Genomic DNA, 27,721 nt, shown 5'->3' on the forward strand with positions numbered 1-27,721 from the left:
TGGCCTCTGCACGTAAGCCACCGACCTGCCTGGATTTTAGGGTAGATGTCCTACTGTTCTTTTCTGGACAGGTGCGTGATGATGCAGAGAAAGGCCAAGAGGTAATACGGGAACAAATGAGAGGATGAGGCAAGGATCTGGAACCCTCTGAGTTCTCTCAGCATTTTCCCCTACTTGTCTGCTATGTTAATACCACAGCAACTACCTCCAGTTCTATAACTAACACTGCGAGGGCTGTTGCTACTAACACTTGTACTGCTACCACCAATACTACTGCTGCTACTGCTTCTGTTAACATCACTACTACTTCTGCTGCTGCAATATATGATGATGGTTCTACTGCTGCCCCATCACTACACCCCCGAGTGACTGCAGGCTGCTGCCTAACGACTGTGCCCTAGTCAGTAATAGTGCTCACTGTGCGCCTATGTACCAGCACGGTCTGTCAGGGCTTTCGTGTAAAATCGCACGTAATCCTATACCAACCTATGACTTAGGTACAATCATTGCCCCCGTTTTACACATGAGGGAGCTGGGACACAGAGACGTTAAGACATTTGCTTAAGACCACACACTAGAAGTGGCAGAGCCTAGATTTGAATTCAGACGGTTTGAGTCTAGAATCCTTTCTTTAACATTAATAAGCCTCCTGGCTGTCCTGCCCCTAACTTTTATTCCTGAGAGTGGGTTCCCTCAACCTCTTCCACCTGCTTCTACAAAATGCAGGCTGATTCTTTCTTCTTGCTAGCAGATAGACTTTAAAATACTACTTCTGCCAAAGCACTTAGTGAAGTTAATATCTACATGTCAGGTTGCCTTACTGCCCCCTCCTCTGCCCCTTCCAGCCTGCTGCTCAAGTCAGTGTTGGCTTTTTGTAGAACAGAGAACTCGTCTGCATCGGGAGCCCCAGTGCTTTATGCAGTCTTTGACCTACTGGGTGCTGGATGGATGGATGGACGGACGGACGAACAAAGGAAGAAATGACTTTTAGGCAATCACATTCACCAACAACTAATAAGGATGTCTGGGGAGACAGTGAGCTCTCCCTACTCAGATGTTCCCACACAGCATCCAGGATTCCTGAGATACTGAACTAGATGACCTTTTTGAGTTTCCTTCGAGTTCAAGGTACTAAAATTGCTTGAGGAGTACAATTGGAGGCTGAAACTCTCCCCTCTGCATCCTAGATGTACTGTTTCACATGAAATGAAAGGAAGTTAGGTACATTGATATTGATGTGACATTGGCCAGTCTGAGGCCTCTAGGCTTTCAGAATCCTCTAATCGATAGCACCATTTGATAGATAAGAGGACTGAGGTGTGGACAAGCTAAAACCTGCCTACAGTGGTGCCGCACATCACAGGCAGATCAGGGATAAAAGCATCTCTGTCCCGAATGCCATTCCAGGGCTCTTTCCATTCCAGCCATTTATCAGCAGACTGTGGTCTTCCATAACCCAGACTGACGTCAAGAGGACAGATGTGCCAGCTTCCTGGCTCTAGGCAGCAAAGCAGCTCAGCTACCTGAAACAGAGGGTTCCCAGTAAGGATTTGAAATCATCCCTGGTCATGCAGAGTGGTCAGCTACCTTATTTTAGTCTTATCTCCGTCTCCCAAGGGCCATGCTCTTCCTAATGCTGCTGTTTCTTTCTGCTTGTAATGCTTCAGCTTTGAGCAGAATGTTGTGACAGGACTAAAGCTTCCTCTTTGAAAATCAACATTTTGGCAGCCCCTTGCTGTTCAGTTTCTTAAGGTGCCCAAGTCTGCCTTCGTCATTCATCTAACCACAGGAGATCATTATCCAGTGACAGGGTTCTATTCCACTCTCATTACCCTGTACAATTACCCTGTAATGAGAGTGCCTCATCGGAAGGGGGAGGGGCAGAAGGGGTTCTGAGGGATGGGTAGAGGCAGTCACGATCCTGCACACTTCAGAAAACACCTGCACCTTATAGGTGCCCAGTGGATTATGTCTTATGGCATAATGGTGTGTGTGTGTATGTGTGTAACATACATACACACATACTATTATGTAATATATAATGCTATACACACACATATGTATATATGTGTACTCACAAAGATAACAATTTCAAAGTGCATTAAACATTTTGTTATGCAGCATCCATTGACTCTTCTTCTGATAATAACACATTTATCTTGTTTGGAGGAATCACTCAAAAATGTGGTTTAAGAGGAACACCAACCCCTGGAGTCAGAGATGAGACACATAACCAGCTCATGCATTAGTCAGTCAGCATATTCCATCCATCCTCCAAGGCTGCAGAATCATCTTGAATTTGGATAAATATATTAATTGTAATTTTTCAAGTAGCTATATATAGATAGGTAAGGCATACACACATACACACACACAGTGTGTGTATATATATGTATATGTATATATACACATACATATATATATAGTCATTGTTTAATAAATGCTATTGGCGTTAAGCTCCCAAATTTATCCGTTTTTGTTGCTCTTATATAATCCCAAGTTTAAAATATAAAACAAATAGAAAAAAAAACCCAACAAACCCCTCAATTCATCAGTTACTTCAATTCAGCACTGAGTATGTTCTAAGTGCTAAGGACTGTATGCACTAGCAGAAAGAGATTAACAAGACATGGTCTCCTGGGTAAGTCTTTTGCCCACACAAGACCCTGTCAGAAAATCAGGAGCTAGGGGAAGTCGCAGGCCCACCTCGAACCATTTGCAGGGCTCAGATGAGAGAACAAATTGAAGCACACAAAGTATAAGTCTAATATTAATAGGTTATAAATCTAGGTTATAGATTGTTAAAATATATACCTAGTCTTATCGACAAACACACTTTCCATAATGGCAAAATAGCTGCTTCTAAAGCTATAGTTTTTATATAATGAAAAGTTGGCAGAATATCAAAGTGGTCTGACTGTAATCCCTATTGTATCTGTCTGGATAGTCTCTTGGCAGAAAGATGGACGACAACGTTTGCCTTAGTAAAGGCTTAGGCCCCATAGAAGGGGACCCTCTGAACCAGATCTAAGAGTAGAATTGGAAGGTTGAATTCATATCTCAGTGGCCCCATGCTCTCATGTTCACTGATAACTAAGAAAAAATGTTATTTTTAAGACAGGAAATTCTTGTGTTTCAAAAGGAATTTTCTTGGAAGAGCTGGGTTTTAGATGCCCACGGAAGCCGCACGCCAACATGCAACTGCAAAACACTACAGCTGAGCTCTGTGGCCAGATGCAGAGTTCACCGAATGCCAGTTGTAAGGGACTAAAATGAAGTTAAAAGTAAATTGGACTTGAAAATATTATATTTAATCATGGGTGCTGAGCACACAATACAGTGATATTAAAATATTCAAACATTAAAAGCATCTCAGTGCTGAGGCTGTATGTTCTAAATCTAAACGAAAACATTATCTACGTGCCCAGACCTCTGTTGTTCTTCTAATTCAAATATTCTTCTACATAAATCTTGGCGAGTTGAAATGCAGACGGTCAAGGTTACTGTTCTAGTGCTTTGCACTTCCTTCCTCCAGACTCGCGGTGGAGAGCCAGCACCGAGTCGTCCCCAGACTCTCCCTTTGACTTGTGGGTCCTGCAGCAAGCAGAGCAGCAGCTGTGCCAGGCCCTTCCAGACCTTTGCAGGCCAGTTCTTGCAGTCCTGGCGGGAGCCCAGCTGGCTAGCTCTTGGAAAGTCCTGTGGCTCAGCGGGGAAATGTCCAGATTGAAAATCAGATGACAGGTTTCAGTTGTGCCTAAACCATGTATGGGCTGGAAGGCCTCAGAAAACATTTAATTTCTCAGAGCCTCAAAATACCCACCTATAAAATGGAAAAGTTGAAAAGTCACTCTTTCTTTTTTTTTTTTTATTCGGATAGAGAAAGAGGAAGAGGAAGAGAGAGAGAGAGAGAGAGAGAGAGAGAAACATCAAAGTGAAAGAAACACATCAAGTGGCTGCCACCTGCACGATCCAACCAGGGCCGGGGACAAGCTGCAACCAAGGTACATGCCCTTAGTGGGAGCCAAACCCTGGTCTCTCCAGACCACAGGCCAGTGCTCTAACCGCTGAGCCAAACCGGCCAGGGCAAAAAGTCACTCTTTCTGTGCCAGGAGAATCCTATACACATTTCTGATATAGTAATTATTTTTTATACTTTTTGGATAGAAAAATATTCTGTTTAATTTCTGCTATGTTTATTGTAGAACATTTTATAAATACAGAAAAATATTATATCAGAGGAAAATAGCACCCTAATATTATCTGCAAAGGTAACTATCATTAATATGCTGAACGTCATCCTAATTTTTGCATACATGCATATATAGTTGATATATCTTCAGTTTTATATCATTTAACATTTGTGAACATTTTACTACATTATCTGAAATTATTTATAAATACTTTAAATGATTGAGTAATACTCTTTTGAAATGATGTACCAGATTTTATTTAAAATCTAGTGTTTATAGTTTAGATGGTTCCAAATTGCCATTGTTTTTAATAACATGGCAATGACTGAATGATCATATTATCTTGTAGCTATATAAGCATCAACCTTCTAAATTATGAGTAGCAGTAAAATCTTATTTATCTTTGTAAGTCCAGTGCCAAGGATGATACCTGGAATAAATCAAGACTTCTAAAAATGTGTGTTGAATAAATGAGTAAGTGAATGAGTGAGTGAACACCAGTGACTGTCTTTTCTTCCTTGTGGCTGCTTTCTCAGGGAGGTGTTGGGGGGATTCTCTGACCAGACCAGAGGGAGATAATGTGGTGGTGGGGTTCCCTTCCAAAGCAAATATTTAGCATCTTCCTCTCACTTTCACCCTGCAGTTTTGTCAGATAAATTTCTTCCCTGAAACTCAAGGGCCAATGAGCCTTTTTATTGGGATACAATATCTAAAGCTATTATTGGCTTTACTCACATTCTGCCTTTGCCATGATCCACCTCACACATACATGTCAAAGAAGAAAAGTCCTAATAAATAAATTGTTAATGATCTAATTGAAAAGAATCGCAGTGGAGCACTGGCAAGAATAGGGGCCAGAGGAGGCACTTTAGTTTCATCAGAGAAGAGTAGATATTCACAAAGGCACTGGTGAAGCCTCCCTTAAGTAGGTGGGCTCTGCCCCCTCAAAGATCTTCCTTGAGCATAATAACCTTAAGAATTATGAAAATAATACATACCATTTGTTGAGCTTTTTAGAATGTACTAACCAATGCTCTAAATATATTATCTTATTTGATGCTTACAAAGAAGAAGCATCAAATGAAGAAAAAAGAAAACATTAGATCCACTTGACCTATACAGAAATTGAGTCTCTGCAAGGTGAAACACTTGAGTACAGTTGAGGTAGTTGAACTTTGTAGTGTTGAGTGATCACATGGCTGTGGAGCCAGACAGATCTGAATTTGAATCTTGTCTTTACCACAACTTATAAAGTGTGACTATGGGCATGTTATTTAACTTCCTTGAGGCTCCATCAGCTCATCTATAAAATAAAGATAGTAATAATACCCAATTCAAAAGCTGTTCTGAGTATTAAAAGGTATATAAATAACACTTAGGCATTTAGCTGGTACATAGCAAGGGCTCAATACATGTTATTCCATTATTACTACTTTTATTGTTATAATTATACTATTAACATTCTTTGGTGATTATGATGGCAATGCCGAACTCTGGGCTGGGATACCCAGCCTCCAGAGCTGTTGCAAACATAGAGTACCTGCTTCCCAGGAGATCCCAGTCTAACTTGGCCTACAACCACATAACTAGTAAGCAGTAAAGCTGGGATTGGAACCAAAGCTGTGGAATTTTAAAACACTTTCCTGCTACCTCCTGTGTGCCTCCACTGTAGCATGTGTCTGATATTGCCATTAGTACTGTGTCTTCCCCACGAAACTGAATCCTTCCCGGGGGAAATTCTCATCACTCCCCTGTGTGTCCCCAGTGCCCAGCACAGGCCCTGCAACAGCGTCGCCCTGAGTATGTTTGCTGTCCAACCACGATCCTATGTTGGGCCATCTCTCATCCCTGCTTCCCCCAGTCCCAGTAAGGAGCACAAGTCCAGTGTTTTGTCTCTTTCTCTGTGCTCTATTCCCCACCCCCTCTTCCCATTATGATTCTGCAGTGAGTGATTCCCTCTGTCATCTCCCTGTAAATTGATGACTCGGGCCTGCTGATGCACTGAGCCACATGGCTAATACATCAGCTAAATGGATGCCGAAAACACCACCTGCTCCTTCAGGCAAATGGCACTTTGGAAAATGGAATGTGTAATCAATAGAATTAAGCCTTAAGTAGAGCTCCATACCCGTGTCCCAGGGCAGGGCCTTGGCAGGCAAACAGTGAGGAGATGCTTTTTGTTGTTGTTTTAATTGTTTCCACCCTTTCAAAGCACATGGCTTGACACTTGCTCGGCCAGCGGTCACCACTGTCGCAGCCGGCACGGTCTCCTCGGCAGGCTCTCATCCCTGCACACTCAGCCCGAGTGTCAGTCACTTGGCCTTCACGTCCTGTCTCGGGAGACTGGGAGCAATAGTTGACTTCTATTGTGCTTTAGTGAGGCACAGGCAGCCGATTGGCCCCAGACAGCAAGGACGGAAGTCAGGCGGGGTGGGGTGGCCTTGGGTGAAGGCACTCAAGCTCTCCAAGCAGTGGTTTTTCTCACCCATGAAGCAGTGGTAGCTATTCCCACCTTACAGGGTTGTTTGGAGAATCATGTATGTGAGTCTCATACATAAAGGTACTTTGTAAACTATAAAACTACATACGAAACTTAATCAGTATTATCATGATTATTCTAAAGTATGAATAGGAGCATAAACCCCCTCTATGTTTCTCTTTGGAAACTGCTTGTCTAAAGAAGTAGGCTGAGAAAACCTAAGATCAGGTCGTCATTGGCCTGATTGGATTTTACTCTTTCTAGAATTGTTGCAAAAAATAGAACATACATGCCTGGAGCTAGGAAAGAACTTGTGGATCATTGGTGAGACGATGGTCCTCACTCCCAGTCCTAGGTACAGGTAAGGAGACCAAGGTCCAAAGGGGAGAGAGATTTGGCCAGTGTCCCACTGTGAATTAGCAGCAGAGGAAAGTACGGAGGCAGGTGGCTTGTCTTGATCCAGGAGACTTTCCGTGCAGCTGCCAGGCCAGGAAATCCTGTGAAGACGCTGGCATGTGCCTCTCGGGGCCAGCCTGCATGCAGCCAGGAGTCTGCCCCCCGCCCCCTCTCTGTGCTCATCCAGCCACCCTGGCAGCTCTTCCCCACACCCCTCCTCTTCTAGAAAGCAGAGTTTCTCCCATTGGCCACAGGGATCCCACATGCTGAGCACCCAGGTATAAGAGAGGCCCTTCTTCTCAGAGTTCTTACAACGCTTGGCTTTGTCATTGACCTGGCCTTTAATTGTATGCAACCTGGGGAGATCAATTATGTTGTTTGTCTTTGTTAACCAATCCAGTGGTTCTCAACTGCAGGTGAATTTGCATCCCCAGGGCATTTGGCGATGTCTGGAGACAGTTTGGGGTGCCAAGACCTGGGAGGGGGCTGTTCCTGGCATCTAGTGGGTGGAGGCCATGGATGCTGCTAAACATCCTACAATGTATGAGACAGCACTTCACAATGAAGACATTCTAGTCCAACATTTCAATAGAGCCAGTGTTAAGAAACCCTAATCTCGCCCATTTGTAGGCTTCTGCCCTTTCCTTGGCCAGTGCATCAGTGGTCTGTGAGCTGTCTGTCAACCTGAATGATGTCTTGCTGTAATAACATCAGTAGATTCAACGTAGCCAAATCTCGGTAAATATTACCTGGGTGAGGAAGGGACTGACGAGTGCACGGCTCAGGCCAGGTGTGCACGGCTCGGAGCACCGGCTCGCGGTCGGGAGACCCAAGTCTGGTCACAGCCTCCTCACCAACAGGGTACAGGTGAAAGATGAGTGATTTTCAAACAGGGCCTTAACATCTCACCCTCTGCGTCTGTTACACTGTGGGGTTTAAATGTCATTTCTTCCATACAGAGGGTTTCACAGTTTTAAAAATTTGTAAATTACTGAGATAGTTCAACCCTAAAGATACTTTTAGACCAGAATCCCTCTGAGGACTTCTCAGAGAAGGACATTTATAAAGGTTCTATTTTCAATAGTCTCAAAGAATAGCCTCTGTGGGTTCCACTTATAGTCTTCAGTCTTGGATTGCAAACAGTGACCTACCTGGCACCCTTTTAGTTTGGAAACCGCCCAGCTCAAGCTTCTTATGCCTGTGCCACCAGCAGTGAGTGGCACTGAGTATTCAGGCCAGGGTCCTGGGGAGATTCTGGCCCCTGCGCCCAACCTCAGGCAGCTTCCTCTGCCACTAAGGAGGGCCTAAGTCAGGTGCCAACAGGAAATGGCCACTTGGCATAGTTAACCCAGGAGCCTCTACATGCTGGGAATGCACCATTGTAGGAGCAGGGACTACCCGAGATCTGCCTCAGTGAGATGGTCTGGCAGCCTCCACAGGGGGGTGCTTGCCTCGTGCCAACAGCACCAGACCAGAGGAAATACAGCTAAGGGCACTGGGAAGAGGCAAGAAAGAAACTTTGAGAAGGAGAGACTGTTCAAGAAAAGAGAGCAAGAGTTTGATGTTAGTGCTGAGCGATTCTGATGGTCTCTGAGTGAGTTTATGTTCAGTAAACATACACTTGTCATTATGATTAGAATTGTCATTATCATCATTACTAACAAGTTGTCTAGGTTTACAGAGGCATGAGCAGGATCAAGCCAGTAGCTTAATATGACCATCAGTGTCAGGTGAGCTATTTCTGTTTGTGGCATGCTACTGCCACAACACCACGTTTTACTCCAGTCACTCTCATGTGTGCATGGCTCACATGGGGAACCGGTACCCACAGAAGGGCAGGGATGTGGTCCAACTCCCACAGCGAGTCCTTTGGGAATCAGAATGCACTTACCCCTGTCCTAGGAGAGTCAGGACAAACAAACACAAATATAAACAAACAAGTGAAACAAATCAAGGAACAAGCTATTCCTAGCTTTACGATAAAGGAGCTGGACTTCACTAGAGGGTAGGGCAATGAGTCCCCCACCCCCACAATAAGCCTGTGAGCATGACCAGCAATCCAATAAGGCAGTACCCCGGCTGCGCCATTAGCTCATTAGGTGGAGGCGAGTGTCTGCATTGATCTGTTTATCTCCCTTGCCCGGCTGCTGGAGGAAGACCAGCTGTTTCCCCGAGAGCTGCCTTTCCTCTTGACTCATCACAGAGCATCAGGGGAGTCTGCTCCTTTGTCCCTTTCAAGCTCAAGGTCACTGGAGTGCAGAACAGGAGCTGGGCCATGGTGGTGCCTTCTGAGAGCTTCAGACATTGCGTCTCCTCCCCCATCCTTTTACTTCTCCCCTAGTGACCCCTCGTGGAAGTGAAGAATGTGGTAGGAAGTGCTTGAGTTTGCAAGTGGACAAATCCTGGTTTGACCCAGCTACTGCTACTTGCATACTGGCTATATGACCTTGAGGAAGCCAGTTCTCTCTGAGCCCCAATTTTCTCATTTGTAAAACAAAGCTAATATCACATAGATTGTAAAATCACTACAGAGATGCACGGAGATAGATCTGTGAGAGGACAGGCAGTGTCCAGCTCAGTGCTGGGCACATGAGGAACATCAGCAGATCTTACCTGACCCACCATTTCTGAGTCACATTCTTTCAGGCAAAGAGAACTGTATCCATCGGTCAGGATTGCTCATGGGATTTTTGAGAGATTTGTGTGACTGTATCTGGGAAAGTATAGCTATTGTTATCCAAATAATGTTATTCATAAATAGCTCTTTAAGAATGGACAATATCAAAGGTGTACGATTTTCCACCCTGGACTGATCTGGTTAAACTTTTTAACTAGCCTACAGATCCGTTATCTCATAGATGGAATTTTACTCTTGAAAACTAATTTGCCTCACAAGGTACAAGTGACTTTTATTTAATTCTTTAAAAATAAAGAGTAGTTTATTAAAACACCAAACATAGCCCTGGCCAGTTTAGCTCAATGGTTAGAGCGTCGGCCTGCGGTCCAGAGAGACCAGGGTTCGGTTCCCGCTAAGGGCGTGTACCTCAGTTGCAGTTTGTCCCTGGCCCTGGTTGGTTGTGTGTGTGGCAGCCACTCGATGTGTCCCTTTCATGTCCATGTTTCTCTCTCTCTCTCTCTTTCTTCCTCTCTCTCCCTCCCACTCTATCTGAACAAAAAATGGAAAAATGTTCTCAGGTGAGGATAAAAATAAATAAATAAATAAAACACCAAACATATGACCTCTTAGTCAGTAATAATGGGGCCTGGGACATACTAGGTAATACTGGCAGAATGTTTTTCCAAATGACTACAACTATATACTTTTTATTTGATTACATGTTTCTAATTTGACTGATATCTACTTTTTATTTTCTAACATTTTCTTTCTTTTTATGCTATTGCCCAATTAATTTAATACCATATGTGAGCTATAAATATACTAATTGTAAAAATATATTAAAGTACAAAAATTTAAATTTAAATAGCTGCTAATTCCACAAGTCAACATATCACTGCATTTCTCACGAACATTTTTCTTTGTATTTTGGTACATTTTTAATAAAATGGGTATCATGCTGCATTTTTCTTGTTTCACCCAACACTCCATCATAACTATTTCCCATGTTATTAAATATAATTTTAAAATGTGATTTTAAAAATTACATAATATTCCATAGTATGCGTGTGAATATTATTTACCCATGTTTTCTTATTGAACATTTAGGTAATTTTCAGTTTTTACTATTATAGTTTAATTAACGCTCTTGTACATATATTTCTATCTCTGATTATTTTTTTGGGATAGTATTGGTTCCATTCTTATGAAAGGCATTGACAATAATTTATTGATTGTCTTTAAAGACAAATGACCCCCTCCCAAGTCTTGGTTTGCTTGTTGTTTTCTTAGATAGAGTCTGGGATACCCCCTGGTGGAGATTACAGAACATCGCCAAAACCTGACTCACATGCTCTGATATGCGAAGCCAAAGATTCTGGGTGCATAACCTTTAGGGTTTGTCATTTGCAAAGGACTTGTCTGTCATCCCTCCTCTCTCTCACACAACAACAACAACAACAAAACTACAGGAAATTCAAATGGAATAACCAAATGGAAAAATCAAGAGAGCTCAGACCTAAAGTTGTTTCCAATTTGAAGCAAGGCCACCGGCTGCCCTGCCTCCTGCCGCCCCTGTGACTGAAGCATGACAGCCAGGCATTGTTTCCTCTGTGGTTAGAGATGTCCTGGACGAGAAATCTGCCCGTGACGACACTAGATGGAGCCAGATGGGAAAGTTTGTGCTCTGACTGCAGTGGAACCATTTTCTCTGCACTTTCCTTTTCAGGAACAGTGCACGATATGGCTGGGCTCAAGAAAACCTGTCTCTCTTCTTAGTTAAGATGCCCTTGATCAATCAGTCATTCAGCAAACATTCACTAAGCCCTTGCCCTGAGTCAGCTGTCAGACACAGAGCTGAGTCAAACAGTCCCTGCTCAGGAGTGTGACCATGGGGAGAGCCACCACACTGCCTCCCTGACCTCCCCTGACTCACCCTCACTCTCTCTAGACTCCAGGCGACTGGGCCCAGCAGCATTGCCTGAGTGTGCATTGTGCTTCTCCGTCTCCTTGCTTTTGTTCTTGTTTCCTCTCGCAAGAAGGCCCTTCCTGTCTGTTTCTTCTTACACAAATCTTGCCTCTACCAGCCCAGTTTAAGTGCTTCCTTCCCCGGGAAGCCTTCCCTGATTCTTCCACACAGAAGTCCCATTCTGTTCCTTTCATCCTTTGGTGTGGTAGTTCTCAAGCTGTAGTGTGCATCCAGATCACCTGGGGGACCGGATCCCTTGTCTGTGCTTCCAGTCAGCGGATCTGGGGTGTGGCCCAAGAACTGGCATTTCTAACAAGTTCCCGGGTGGCCCTGAAGCTGCCGCCCCGGGAACACACTGTGAGCACACTTGCTTTAGTGCTCTGGAGCACTACCGAGTGCCGAGCATTGTGCTGCCTGTCAGTGACATCGCAGTGACCAGACAGTCCTGGTCCTTGAGGGTAGGAGAGGCTGGGGAGGAAGCAGGCACCACACAGGCTGTGCCAGAGGTGGGGGGGAGTGCTCCAGACGCACGCGCACAGACACAGCGACCTGCCTGTGGGGCTGGGCGCACCAGCACCTCCCCAGAGGGTGCGGCCTGGGAGCTGCCCCGGAAGGATGACTGAGACTTCACCAGGAGCAGGAAAGGTCAACAGCACGTGTCAGGCATGGCGGTGCAAAAGGACCTTGCTCATTCAGATCGTGACAAAGGACGTACGGCGTGCGGGACATGAGGACAATGGGCAATATCCTTGAAAATGTGTGAGAGGTCAGCAAAAAGGCATCGAATGCCATGCTAAGAAGTTTTGATTTTATCCTCCAGATAATGAAGAAATAATAAAGAAGTAAGGCAGCAAAACAATGTGGTAGAGATTTCCTTACGCAGGCTCAGTCCTGCTGCAGCGAGAAGGTTAGACGGCCAGTGCCAAGACTGGAGGGCTGAGGCCAGGTGGAGGCTGTTGCCACGGTCTAGGCAACAGTGATGGGGACTGGACTAAAGCCGGGAGGGAGAGGACACGACAGGGTGGGAGGTCTGGAGGACTCAGGCTCCGTATTGCACACCTGAGGGGAAAGTGTGCGGTCTTTGGACTTAGCTCGGCTCGGCCGTTCTCCCCACTCCTTCTCTATCCACCTCCCTACCCTTGTTTTCCTGCCTGCCTCCAACTAGGTCCTGCTGGGCTCTGCAGTAGAGCATACAGGCTTCCCGATGGCTTTGTCTCAAGTCCCATTTCTCTCTACAGGGTCTATAGTCCTGCCTCTTCCAAATCCGTGTTTCTTGTCAGATCTGTGTTTTGGTCCGCGCTTAGTCACACCATCTTAACTTCAGGGCCTGAGGCCATTTGCCTGGACTACTTGCTCTCTCAGGTTTCTCATCTATCTAGTGGGGAAACAGTACTTCTTGGCTGCATTTATCACTGTGCTTTTGTGAGGATCAATTGCTGTAACAGATGTGAACAAGCTTTGATGTGTTACTATTGTCATGGAACCTGTAGCTTCCTTTGGAAGCCATTTCCATTAACTAAGAATCCCCATTTTGGTAAAATTTGTCTTGCAATTTGAGCAGAATTCTTTTATTTAATATAAGAAAATTCAAGTTATACAAGCAGGAATGTGTTCGCAAAAGTAAGCCAAACAGCACAGGAAATCAAGGCATCATTTAAGGATTTTGAAAATGATGTGGCTATTTAATCATTCAGTAAATATTTATGAAGACCTGTTCTGTGCCAGGCAGTATCTTAACACTTGGGATACATCAGTGAGCAAGGTGCATACCCTTGTGAAGTTTATAGTTTACTGGAGGAGACAGACAACAAACATAAGTACATTAAATAGAACATTAGAAGTAGTAAATACTATGGAAAAAAACAAAAGAAGATATAAGGGGATATTTACCTCTTTTCTATGATGTACCTAGCTCATTGTTGAAGTGGAATACATAATAAATATTTCCATAATTTTGCTTATTTTTTTCTGAATACATGATAATTAATAATGAATACATATTCATTAAACAAAACTTAGAAAATTTAAGAAGATAGAATGACAATGACGATGACAAGGAGAAATTATCCCTATATCTGTTACCCAAATATAGTCATTATTATTATGTGGGTGTGTATTTTCTTCCTGAAATGAATTGTACAGGGTGGGACACAAGTAGGTTTACAGGTTTTTTTTGTGGAAAATAATGCAATAATTAATAAATATCAATACAGGAATAAACTCTCTGTTTCTCGTACTCACAACTGTAAACCTACTTTTGTCCAACCCTGTATTGTTTGCAGCTATACCCATATATTTATTTCTTCATTCACTTAACAAAGGTGTTGTTTTTTTTATCATCTCACATACTACAGGCTCCACAAGAGGCATATGGAACATAGAAAAATACAAATTTTTGGATACAGTCTTTGCTCTGTGTTTTCCAGTTGTGTGGCCTTTAATAAATTATTCAGCTTCTCAGTCTTCATCTCTCTATCTGTGAACTGGAGTCTGACGCTTTATGTGGTGTTGTCATGAGAATTAAGTGACGTCAGTGGGACAGGGCCTGTGCCTGATGCACAACCAGTACCTAGTAAGTGTGGGTCCCCTGCTCTTTTCTCACCCATCGAACACATCATGTATATGGCGTCCTGCTGGCACTGTGGCACGCACGGCCCTGCTCTCTTGGAGTTCAGCACCTGGCTGAGTCAATTACCTTAGTCAGGAAGGGGTCAGGAAAAACAGCCTCCCTAAAATTAAAGGTAAAAGGAGCTAGTCAGACAAAAATTTTGGGAAGGATAGTCCAGGCTGGTTCAAGACCCAGAAGCAAGAGAATATAAGAGGTACTGGGGAAAGTCAAAGCTGTCCAAGGTGTCTGGAATGTAGCTGAGCAGTGATGAGCGCAGAAGTCACTGGGGGACACCAATCACAGGCAGCTCGGCTCCTGAGAACGAGATGTCCCTGAAGGACTGTGGGCAGAATCTGCATGGGGAATTGGGGTTTTAGGACCAAGCAGAATTTATAGAAATAGTTCACTAAAAACTTGGCCTCGTGTCTAATTAGAATAGTTCTTTCATGGAGATCAGAGAATACCCCAGGATTTGGGTGTCATGTTTCCTAAACCAACAATCTTGACATAGACTAACGATGAATTTTTTTCTCATTTGGCAATTTACATGAAAGTTCTCATAGAGATTTAAAGGTTGTACCAACACCTGTTACAGACTTAACAAATTCCCTTTAAGGAAGAAGAAGAATACTCTTTCTTTCATTCTCCACACATAAGCAGAGGCTTGTAGCCAGGCCCTGTGCCAAGATGAGGAACACTGAGATGAAAGAGTCCCTGCTGGGGAAAACAGTCAAGTAAACAGACAATGACAAGACAGTGAGAGAAATATTAGGACAGATGCCAAAACGGGAAGCAGAGGAGAGCATAGGTAAAGGGATCCGTCAGGAAAAGGGAACTCAAACTACTAACTCAATCACAAGATTTCTCTTGGTTTTGAAGAAATCCTATTATTCCTTATTTAACAAATGAGTCTTTCTTCTTTATCAAAACGTTATTGGCAAATCTCTGAGTAATACATTTGGATTATTAAGGGAGATCTGATAGCTTTGGTAGTTATCAACAAAGTTCTCCCATCCTACAAAGCTGATAATCAGAGAAAATGACTCGGAATACTGTTTAACCCTGGCACTGACTCAAGGAAAAGAAAAAGGGAAATCATACGTTTTTTGATGTTTGGGATGTTAATGTTCTCATTTAAAAAATTATTTAAAAGTGTACAGTAGTCCATATATAATGTTTATGTATATACATATCACATTTTCCTTATTTATTCATCTTTTGTTGAACATTTAGGTTGTTTCCATACCTTTACTATGATAAATAATGCTGTAATGAACATGGCAATGTAGGTAGCTCTTCAAGATACTGATTTCATTTCCTTTGGATATATACTCAGAAGTGGAATGCTGAAATATAAGGTAGTTATATTTTAAAGGAAATTCCATAATGTTTTCCATAGTAACGGTACCAATTTACATTCCCACCAGCAGTGCACAAGGGTTCCATTTTCTGTACATCCTCACAATACTTGTTACCTTTTGTCATTTTCATAAAAGCCATTCTAACAGATGTGAGATAGCATCTCATTATGGTTTTAATTTGCATCTCCCTGATGATTAGTGATATTAAGCACTTTTTCATGTACCTGTTGGGCATTTGTGTTTCTTCTTTTGAGAAATGTCTTTCAGGTCTTTTGCTCATTTTTAATTAAGTCATTTGTTTCTTTGCCATGTAATTATATGCATCCCTCATATATTTGGGGTATGAACCCCTTATGTGATATATGATTTACATTTTTTTCCTATTTTATAGGTTGCCTTTTGCTCTGTTGGTTGTTGTCTTTGCTGTACAGAAGCTTTTTAGTTTGATGCAATTATACTTGTCTATTTGGGCTTTTTTTGCCTGTGTTTTTTGTGTCATATCCAAAAAGTCATTGTCCAAACTAATGTCAAGAAGCATTTTTTTTAAAATGTCTTCTTCTAGTAGTTTTATACTTTCAGGTCTTACATTTTGGGTTGATTTTTGTATATGATGTGCAATAAGGGTTCAAGTTTATTCTTCTACATGAGAATATTCAGTTTTCCTAACATCATTTATTAAAGAGTGTATCCTTTTCCTATTGTGTGTCATTAGCAACCTTGTTAAAGATTAGATGACCTAGCTGTATTTACTTCTGGGTTCTCTATTCTGTTTCATTGATCTATATGTCTGTTTTCTGTCAGTACCATACTGTTTTGATTACTGTAGTTTTATAATACATTTGGTAATCAGGAAATGTGATGTCTCCAACTTGAGATAGTCTAGAAATTTTAATATTAATTTACAAACACAGGATGTCTTTCATTTATCTGTGTCCTCTTTGATTTTCTTCACTGTTTTGTAATTTTTGGTGTACAGGCCTTTCACAGTTTTGGTTAAGTTCATTCCTAAGTATTTTATTATTTTTGTTGCTATTGTGAATGGAATTATTGTTTTTTAATTTATTAATGTTCTCTTTGAATAATTCATTGTTTGTGTATAGAAACAACTGATTTTTATGTTAATATTGTATCCTGCAATTATACCTAATTTATTAGTTCTAAATAGTTTTGTTGTTGTTGTTTTTAGTGTTTATATGCCTAGATTTTTACTAAATGTACATGACCATGAACTACTGCATAACATGGCCACATTTGGGTGAGTAACGCTAACTTATACTCATCTTTTCTGTCTCCAGGGTATTTTATTGTACTGATGTGATGCCTTCACTTATAAAACATGGACATTTCTAGGGCTTTGCTGTCATAGATAAGATCAAAGTCCAGAGTATGTTAAATTGGAAACATTTCAGAAACTTGGGGGTGAATGTTTGCCGAGGTCATTGGATCAATTGTCATTTTTTGACACCAAATTTCTGCTGATGTGAGGATGTAAGATGCTACATTCTTACCGCTTTGACTTGTAGAATTTCTAGGTGCGTTTTTATGGTGTAATTCCCAAGGTATGGTGACTTCTTTTTCTGAGTCAGAGACAGGGCACATATAGACACAAATAAATATGCTGAGATGAGCAGTGTAACAGAGTTAAAAAGCCATTTACTTAAGTTCAACAGACATTCACTAAGCACCTATTAGAAAACATCCAGATTAGCATTTGAATCTTGGCCCTACCACATGGTTACTATGCATTTTTGCCCTCTCTGAGCCTGTATCCTTACTCCTTGATTTGGAATAATGTTAATTACCCCCAGTGACTATTAATACGATTAAATCTAAACAATGGAAACAGTGGTTCTCAACCCTGACTGTGTCTTAGTCTTACCGGGGAAAGTTTGAAAACATACCCCTTCTGCTGGGGTGTGATTGAATTGGTTTGGTGTGGGCCAGAGCTCCAGTTGTTCTGAAAACTCCCCAGGTGTTGGTAATGCGCAGCCTGGGTTTAGAGCCACTGAGATGCATGAGGTTTCCTAGCTCAGTGCCTGACATTTTCTGAGAAACCCTGACCTCTTCCTTATGTGCAAGACTGTTTGGCCCTGAGGACACAAAGTTCAGACACACTCCTGTCCTCAAGGTGCTGCCAGGTTCCTGGGGGAAGACAAGGAAAGAAATCGTTACTCTGCAGCGTAAGAGGTACAATAAGAGATGTGGGTAAAGAAGGGAAGCCATGCTGAAAAAATATTGACAACCTCAGAGAATTTAGGCATTTGGTAGCATATCACAGGTCACCGTTGGTGGTGTTTCCATCGAGACACGTGACCTGAGTACCAGTCTGGCTCTGCTCTAACCTACTGTGTGGTTACAGGTAGAATCTCTCATTACTGCTTGGCTTTACTCACCTATTAAACATCAACAACAAAAATGCGGTTCCTGGTCTCTCCTCTACCCCACCTTACAAGGCTGCTAGGACATGAAAGAAGGAAGTAATGAACATTTCGGAGACATACAGTTAGTTACATGCATGTTTCTCTGAGGGAGAACGTCTGCATTTGCATCAGCATTCCAACGCGGTGAAAGTCTTCCATCTTAAAATAGAACAAAACAACAAGAACTTCAACCCCATGGCCCCCCCAGGTTCTCTCTTCCTCCTTCTTCTACTCCCTTTCCTTCTCCCTCCCCCTTCGCAGCAAAGCTTTGTTAAATGTACTTACTACACTTGCTATCTCTGCTTCCTCACTTCCCACTCATTTCTCAACCCTTCACAGTCTGGCTTCTGTCCCCCTCAACTCTCCTGAGGCTGCTCTGGCCAAGGGCATCAAATGCTGTTCTGGTTTTAGTATGACACCACTGACCACTCCCTTCTGGAAGCACTATTTTCCATGGGCTTCTGTGGCAGAGCATTCTGCTGGCCACCTTTCCAGGCTCCTTTTCTAGCAACTCTAACTATTATTCAGATGATGGGATTTGTCAGGCTGCTGTTCTAGGCTGTCTTCCCTTTTCATTCTCCACAGCCTCCCTGCGTGGTTCCTCGCGGCTTCGATCCCCATCTCTCTGCAGCAGACACCAAATCCGTGCTTCAGTCCTTTGCTTTCTTTGGAGCTCCAAACCTTCCCATCCAACTTCCCACTTCGTATCTGCGCGTGATACCACACAGGTGCACCAGCCGTGTTTTAACACTGATTTCATTATGCTTCTCCAGATTTGAAGCCAGTTCTTTGTTTGTGCCGGTTCAGAAAATTCACGGCCATTTATTTACTCCAGTGCCAGAGCCAAAAACCCTCCAGTCTTTGTGACTCCTGCCACTCCCCCTCCCTGGACAGAGCAAGACCCAGTCACTGAGTCCTGTTGATTCTGATCTTCCAAAAATGTCCTTCCAGACCTCCCCACTACTCTAGTTCAGATGATCATCATGTCACTCTTATGCTTAAAACCCTGTGGTGACTTTTTGTATTCCTTTTTTTTTAATTCTCATCCAAGGATATGTTTTCCATTTATTATTAGTTTTTAAGATAGAGTGAGTAAGAGAGAGAGAAACACCAATGTGAGAGGGACACATTGACTGGTTTCCTCCTGCTTGATCCTTACCGGGGCTGGGGACCAAACTTGCAACCGAGGTACATGCCCTTAACCAGGAATCAAACCTATGACTCTTTGGTCCATGGGCTGATGCTGTAACTGCTGAGCCAAACCAGCCAGGGCAACTTTCATATTCTTAAAGACAAGACTTTTTCACTTGGCCTATAAGTTCTGCATGATATGGTGTTTGCCTGTCTTCCAACTAATCTTTTTCCTCTGTTCTCTTTATAGTTTCTCCTGTAGCTATACAAAATTTTTAGTTCCCTGAGTGCACATTGCATTCTCTCATCTCTGGGTCTTTCCCTTGTCAAGAATATGTTTCCTCGCCCCTTTCACCCTGTCCTGGCTAAATTCCACTTGCCCTTCAGAATTAAGTTGTATGTGACTTCCTCTAGACCACTTTCTCTGACTTCTTTGGTCTGAGTTTGTTTCTCCTCCTGTTCATTCTAACAGATCCCTGTGCCTACTCCTTTCATAGGCTGGTCTGTAACCACCTGTCTGTTTATCTGTCTCTACCACTACACTCGATAGCAAAGACTCAGACCACTGTTTGTTGTTATTGTTTTCTGTATTTCCAGTGGCTCCATGGTACCAGGCATACAATAGATGCTTAGTAAATTCTTGTCAAATGAGTGAATGAATGAAGAATAATGAGTAAATGGAAAAAATAAAAAACAGTCTCTGTCCTCAAGCAGCTCACAGTTTAGTGGAGATGACAGGTATGGGTATAATTTTCTATAACATGAGGTGAATGGATTAAGTAGTAACTCGAGCTGTAAAGTACTGAGAAGAGGAAAAGGAGAAATTAATTTCGGTTGGCAAAGGACACAGCATTGGAGCCAGCCCTTAATAAAATATTAACTAATAATTTAGATGATCATAATTACTATATATGAGTACATATAATGCATTAGCTTTATGCTAAATACTTTAATATCTTACTTATTCCTTTCAATAACCTATAAGTTGGTTCTTTTTATTTCTAATTTATAGACAGAGAAACAGAAAGGTAAGCTGTCTTAAGTAAGTTCCCCAGCTAGCTAGGGGAGGAGCCAGCACTCCTGGGCAGGAATTGTGTCCCATTGTGTCCTAGTGCCTAGCACAAAGGAGGACCTCATCACCGTTATCAAATAAGATGAACAAGTTTGGGAAGCTCATACAGTATGGGAATTATAGCCAATAATATAGTATTATATACTTGAATGTTGCTAAGAGAGTAGGTCTAAAATGTTTTCACCACAAAAAGCAATGGTAACTATGTGATGGAGGCGGTAGCTAATACTATGAGGGTAATCATTTTGCAATATATAAATGTATCAAATCAACACATGTGCTTTAAATTTACACTGTTATTTGTCAATTATATTTCAGTAAAGCTACAAAAAACTAAATTATAAACAGTTATCAAATGAAGCAATAAATGGGAAAACAGAATTTTAAGAAGTAAATTCAAAAGCAAGATGAATGAGCTTGATAGGGTCAGATACAGGCTGTGTTCTTTTTGAAAGAGTTTCACCAAACTGATAAATAAAAAATACCAAAAAACACAGTCTGTCCAGAGACATCCAAGGATCCTGTTTAACACATTGTTGACTGGCAATTTTACGCAGAAGTTATCTCATGTCACCGGCTATTTTTTCGTAATTGCCGTAATTGCGTATGAAAGCGAAACAATCTAAATGAACTTCAGTATACTTAATTTATACACAATGAATTTAACTGAAACTTTGTACATATCTGCTACATATTATTTTTATACATATTATATATTTTAGTAATTTTTTTGGTGTGGTATACTATATAGCAATCACCTTTTGAAACACACACTTTACACGTTCCAGTTGGATTTTTTTTATACCAGAGACTATTTTTTCTAAAACGTGGTCTTTTAGTTGCCCTGAAAGCCCAAAAGGTGAATCAATGTAAGGAGCTATTTTAGAAGGACCAGAAGAAGTGGTAGGTTCTGAGGGACTCATTTGAACCAGCAGATATTCATTCCCTAGCTACTTCAAGAATATAGAACGGTGTGCTGTTTTTTGAACTTCAACCCTCAGGGTGAAGAGTCACAAATACAATAATCTTATATTACCCTGAGTTTCAAACACTGAAATAGCTAAAGCAAGTGCAAACACGAATTAACTCGTGAGCGATCAGCAACATTTGGGCAGGAAAACACGAGTTAACTTGTGAGCGGTCAACAATGTTTAATATTAGTCAACAAAGCTATAAGCACGTCTGTGCTGACTCAGCCTTTTGTTCCATTAGCAGCCCTGCTTCCTGGAAATGAATGAAGGAAATTCAAAGTCCTAGGAATGTTTTACTGATGTGGTATACATTAGTTTTGGTGGTGAAGATCGGAAGGGATATAAATAACCCACAACAGAAAGGAACTGCCATATGGACAAGTCCATTTGGCAAAAATACTTTAATGATAAGCAGCAGTTACAGCCATCTCCTCTCCTCCTGAACGTCCTTGCCAGGGAATGCCTTGACCCTGAAGCCAGAGGCCAGGGCACCCGTGGGCAGTTTACTGAAGGAAAAAAAGCCCATCAGAACTGCCATTGTTTCTCTTGCTTCTCTCACCCCATGATTTGTTTGTGAGATTCCTAAATTTGGTTGTGAGCTGACTGTTTTGACAGTCATTCTTTTGTTTTGTTTTGTTACTCCTTAACCGAGGATATTCTTCATTGATTTTTAGATAGAGTGGAAGGAAAGGAGGGGGAGAGAGAGAGAAACATAGATGTGAGAGAGACACATCAATTGGTTGCCTCCTACATGACTGTGACTGGTGCTGGGGATTGAACCTGCAACCCAGGTACGTGCCCTTGACCGGGAATCAAACCTGTGACCCTTCAGTCTGCAAGCTGACACTCTAACCGCTGAGCCAAACCAGTTAGGGCATGTCAGTCATTTTTGTTTGCTTTTTAATATGTCTTTATTGATTTTTTTTTTTTTTTAGAGAGAGAGCTAGAAACATCAATGTGAAAGAAAAACATCAACGGGCTGCCTCCTGCATGCCCCTTACTGGGAATCGAGCCCAAAACCTGGGTGTGTGCCCTGACCCGGAATTGAACCGACACCTCTCAGTCCACAGGACGATGCTCAATCCACTGAGCCACACTGGCCAGGCCATGCCAGTCATTCTTAATGAATATTTTTCTTCAGCTCTTGGAGGGTCTACATATTTTTCTGCATTTGGATATAAGAAAAGACTTGCTTTATATTAGGAGCTAGGGGGCCTCTTAAAATGTCTCTTAGAGAATCTACCACACCAGAAGCCTTCAATGAGAACTAGAGGGCCCTACTGCCGAATAATAACTGTCTTCCATTTGAGCACCAACTAAAAATGGGTTTTATTTATTTTAGTAAAATCATTTTAGAAAGAGAGTCCTGATAAATAATAATGTTCAGTGACTTTCATTTAGTTCTTGAACATTATGATGTATTTTATTTCACTTCAAATGAGAACAGTACAGTAGATGCAAAATGGTCTGTGGACACAGGTTAGGGCAGGGTGCATTTATGTTTAGCTTTGCCTGTGTATGATCATAAGAAAGGGTATGATATGATTTACAAGGGTGCATTCAAAATACTCAAAACTAGCGAAGCTTTGGAATTTGCTGAATTGTCTAGAACTAACATGTTTGGAAAGACCAGGGCTCTGCAGGAGGAGCAACCCCCGAGGGACAGACCTGGGTTCAATTTGCAACTATTCCCTTTCCTAGCTGTAGAGGGGGAATTCTTTAACCTCCCTGAGCTTCAGTACAATGAAAAATATTTCTAATCCATAGGGTGATGTGAAAATAAAATGAAATAACACACAGAGGCACTAGCTCGCTGCCTGGCACATTGCTAATGCTCAGTATACTAAAATATTCTTATTCCCATAAACCTTTGGACAATTTAGAATACACGAGACATTTGTGTACCTGAAAGTGCCGTTGCAATAAAGCCATAGCTCCCTTACAGGGACTTTATTTTGTGTTCAGGGAGATTCAGAACTTGCCTATAAAATTAGAACCTCGGCATCAGATAGCATGAAGAGAAAAAGGAAATACTGTATTGGTTGAGTCTTTTCTCCAGACCTCTGTAAAAGGTAACTTTGTTAACCACGTAGGATGCCAGCCCATGAACTGCGGTGACCCTGTGAGAGTTAGCTGACCCGATGTGAAGTGATTGGAATTTGGCATGAGCACAGGGTGTCTGCTGGGGCCTGGAAGAGTGAATCACAATTTGGCGGAGAGCTGTTCTCACAAGGTCAGACCAAGTTACTGCCTTCCCAAAAAGAATAGAGTCAGAACAGGAGGGTCTCTCAGAAGAGGAGCCTACACGAACTTTGGAGGAAGGGGGAGAGGAAGGAGCATGGAAGTTTCACAGAAAAATTTTGAAAGTCAACTTTCCTTAGCCTTGCTTTCTCAAGGCATTCATTGCACACACACGCATACATATTCACACACACTCAAACTCACACACACCACACACCACATATACACACTCACACACCACACACACACCACATATACACACTCACACACACACTCACACACCACATACACACACACACTCACACACCACACACACTCACAATCTCACACACACACTCACACCACACACACACACCACACACACATACACACACCACACACACTCACAATCTCACACACACACTCACACCACGCACACACACCACACACATACACACACACACTCAGACACACATACACACTCACACCACACACTCACACACAACATACACACACACACCACACACACATACACACACCACACACGCATACACATACACACACATGCACACACACTGCTCTTTTAACACTTCATACTTCTGTTCAGCAATTCTCTCTTTATCCTCCTCTTCCTGACCTGGCAAATTCATATGCCAAAGATTCAGCGCTGTTTCTACTCTTCAGAGATCTCATCCAAGATCTTCAGGGGTCCCCATAACTCTGCATTTTACACACTGCAACTATATCATGAACCCCTCTGGATTTTAACTTTGTCTAGACCTTATCACATACGTTGTGACTGGGACATAGTAGATACTCTGTTAATGATATTTGAGCTGACCTGGATGAGGGTCACAGCTCCAAAAGGTGAAGATGAAGACCATTTTAGGGTGAGGACCCATGCTGGGAAATGAGGAACTGTTAGCCTGGAGCTTCCTTCGGGCTGCTCGGTATAAACCTTCAGATATCTTGCTAGCAGGCCATTTCTCCCTGGCCTGCTCCAGAATGGATCACAGTCCTATAGCTTGCATCTACGTCCCTGCTTTTCAGGGAAATACATGTTCTTTTGGAGCTTTCCTAACAGCCCCCCCCCCCAAATAATCAGAGTACTCATTTATTGAGCGCCACAGTATGCCAGCTGTATTATTCTATTCAGACCTTTATCACAACCTATGTGATACTATTGGGCCCCATCTTATAGATAAGAAACAGAGGTTCTAAGATTTTTCCCAAAGCCATACAGCTAAATACAATATCCTTTTCAACCTGTAACTCTCTCTCTCTCTCTCTCTTTCTCTCTCTCTCTCTCTCTCAATCCAACAAGGAAAGGCCCAGTTGCGTGTGGGCGGTCAGGCTGAGGGTGGACGGTCAAGCCGGAGTGCTTCAGAGCTTGCAAAGGGCTTCCGCAGGCAGGACTGCATTGAATTTACACACGGTCCTGAAAGGCAGCCCGTTTCCAGATCACCCACACGCCCAGCTGGGGAAGCAAGGCGCCGCAAGGTTAAGTGGCATCCCAGCATCACACATGTAGGTCATCTGACCTCAAGGCCATGCCCGCAGCTTTCACGGTTGACGCAGACTCAATGCAGATGTGCAGACAATGGAGCGTTTTTTGCGGCCACAGGAGACTTGTCTTCTTCAATCATCTGGGGCAGAATGTACTCATTTACTTATTTATAGCACACATCATTCCTCTATGGATTTAAAATGATTTTATATTGTATTAAGCTGCCTAATCACATAAGCTAGTTAATCCAAATCATTTGATTTCTTTGTTTCCATGATTGGATAAAATTTTACCTCCCCTTACCTTCCTCACAAATATGCTCTAGCACAGCCTCTGCTCCCCCCCTGTTCCCCCCTTACCGCCTGGGGGCCATCTGTGGACAACGTCATCGCCAGCCTCCCTCTGTTCCCCACATCTGTACCTCTGTGTATACTGTTTCTTTTGTTTCTCCAACCTGGGGGCCCATCTCAGCCACGAGGCCTACCTCCCTCCCCAGCCCCTGTTCACCCCTCCATACAACTGTTTGTGCCTCCCTTTGAAAGCACGCTGCCCCCTTTCTTCTAATACCACATCTCTCACGTGCCTTCTCCCTGGCAGCCCAAACTTGATGAGGGCAGGGACTCTGCCCTTTAGCTCTGCGTCCTTCATAGTGTCTAGCGTGATGCCTGACACACAGTCAAGGTCAGTACAAGATTTACCTCTCCCCAGGCTCAAGGGGTTTGGATTTCTAGGTAAAATAATATGCTTTATTTGTTGTCACCCAAACAGAAAAATGAAGTTTATTACTTGATATCAACATACTTATTTTCCCATGGTTCCCTCTCCTCCTTTAGGTTTTAATTTAACATCACTTTCTCAGTGACACCTTCCCTGGCTAGCCTATCCAACATTTCAAGTTCATCTCTTAATACCCGTTATCTTCCCTTCCTGTCTGATTGTTCTCCAAGGCACTTAACTTCTTTAACATACTGTATACTTTACTTGTTTCATTTAATGTCTGTTTTCCTCAATTAAAAGTGCACCCCATGAGAGCAGGGATCTTACCAGTTTTGCTTGCTGTCATGTCCCCGGTGCCTATAACAGTGTTTGACACATAGTAAGTGGTCAATCGGTATTTCTTGAATGAATTAATAAATGCTGTTAGGTACCATTATAGAGTGAAGACTTGAGGGCCTTACCAGCAGCCTTATCATTGCTGTTGTGGTATTGCCATGTTTGTTTTTGGGGTAATATCTAGAACAGCTGATCTTGACAAGGGGCATGTTCATCATCTGTGGGGCGAAAGAGACTAAGTGGGCTGGACTTTGCACACAGGCACTGGAGTCAGTGCTTGGGCAAATTACTTAGTCATCCTAGGCTTCAGTTTTCCCATCTGTAAAAGGGGGATAATATTAATACTTACTACAGGGGGGTATTGAGAGCATAAAATCTATGTAAAATGCTAAGAACAAGGAGTTCTCAGTAAGTGACAGCTGCTATATTTCCCTCAACTCCAGAAACCATCTTTATGAGATATATTGATTCCATATCACCTTAATTCTTTGTTGTGTATTATATCTGTATTTTTTTTAGTTGCAGCCAAATTAGTATTTATTCTCAATTATTTTTACATTACTTTGATTGACTATGTTTTAAAGGCATTGCAGTAAATTTGTTAACAAACATTATTGTAGTATTTATGTCTCTAAATTTTTATCATAAGTGATAAATGTAAAAATAGAATGCCTGCAAGCATAGAGATGGACTTCTTGGATGCAGTGTGCATTTTGCTTTGCTCTTGCTGTAAGGGTTTTGGAGAAAGTGGCTGGTAGGATAAAAGATGCTGAAGGTTGAGAACCCTCGAAAAAGACAAGGCTTTGCAGCAAACGAGTAACTCATAATCTGTGATTCTATCAGATCTCTCGTTAGTTGCCTAGGCTCATGATTGCCTATTCTCTTCTGCCTCCACCCTTTGGGTAGGATGAAAGGCCTAATTAAATTAAGCCATTGGATTGCAATTATAATTTTGAAATAGAAGATTCTGCAGGGAATGTGATCATATTTATTATTGAGAATCGTGTGCCTTGCAGGCTGGGTACAGTTAGCCACCTCATGACAGTAGCGAGAAGCATGAGCCAATGGAACAACACATCAATTTTAGACTTGGTAATCATGCTTGTGTTAAAGTTTTTCTGTCTTGGTAATTTTATATTTCTTCTTGGGAATTCAGAACTGGTCCTAAGTGTTTGTGGATAATCATAATTATTACTAGCATTCACCAAGCCCTTACCTCATGCCAAGCACTTTTCTAAGAGCTGTACATTTATTAACTTAATCCTCACGATTACCCTACGAAGTGGATTTTATTATATCCTCATATTACAGATGGGTAGGTTTTTTATTACATCCCTATTTTACATATGAACAAAAAGAGGCACAAAAAGGTGAGTAATTTTCCCAAATTTATAAAACCAAGAATTGGTTGGCCTAGTATTTGAATATAGGCAAACAACCCCATAATTATTCTTAACTTTTACACTAAACTTCTGCATGAAGATAGAGACCATATATCTCAGAAACTTCCTCACTTAAACTGTCGAACATTTGGCATGCTGCTCACATCATGACCCATCACTTCGAACAGTGACAGCAACCCATGGGCATGCGTGTTTCAGCATAACCATAGTTGTCCTCTCCATAGAGAAGTTACGTGAACTAGCCCAGCAGTAACTTGAGACTCTTTTATGAATGCTGCATATTTTTTTCAAGTGTTTATTTCTTCCTTGTAGACAAGTTACTCACCT

The 27,721-nt window shown here is 42.2% G+C and overlaps 1 protein-coding gene across 2 annotated transcripts in view; it reads left to right on the forward strand.

Moving 5' to 3' along the window:
* Nucleotides 1-27,721, forward strand: part of AGBL4 (ATP/GTP binding protein like 4) — a 1,033,620-nt gene that overhangs the window by 685,904 nt on the left and 319,995 nt on the right. The gene's annotated exons all lie outside the window — the stretch shown is intronic.

This window comes from Molossus molossus, unplaced genomic scaffold (genome assembly GCF_014108415.1).
Source record: "Molossus molossus isolate mMolMol1 unplaced genomic scaffold, mMolMol1.p scaffold_m16_p_12, whole genome shotgun sequence".
Classification (NCBI taxonomy): domain Eukaryota; kingdom Metazoa; phylum Chordata; class Mammalia; order Chiroptera; family Molossidae; genus Molossus; species Molossus molossus.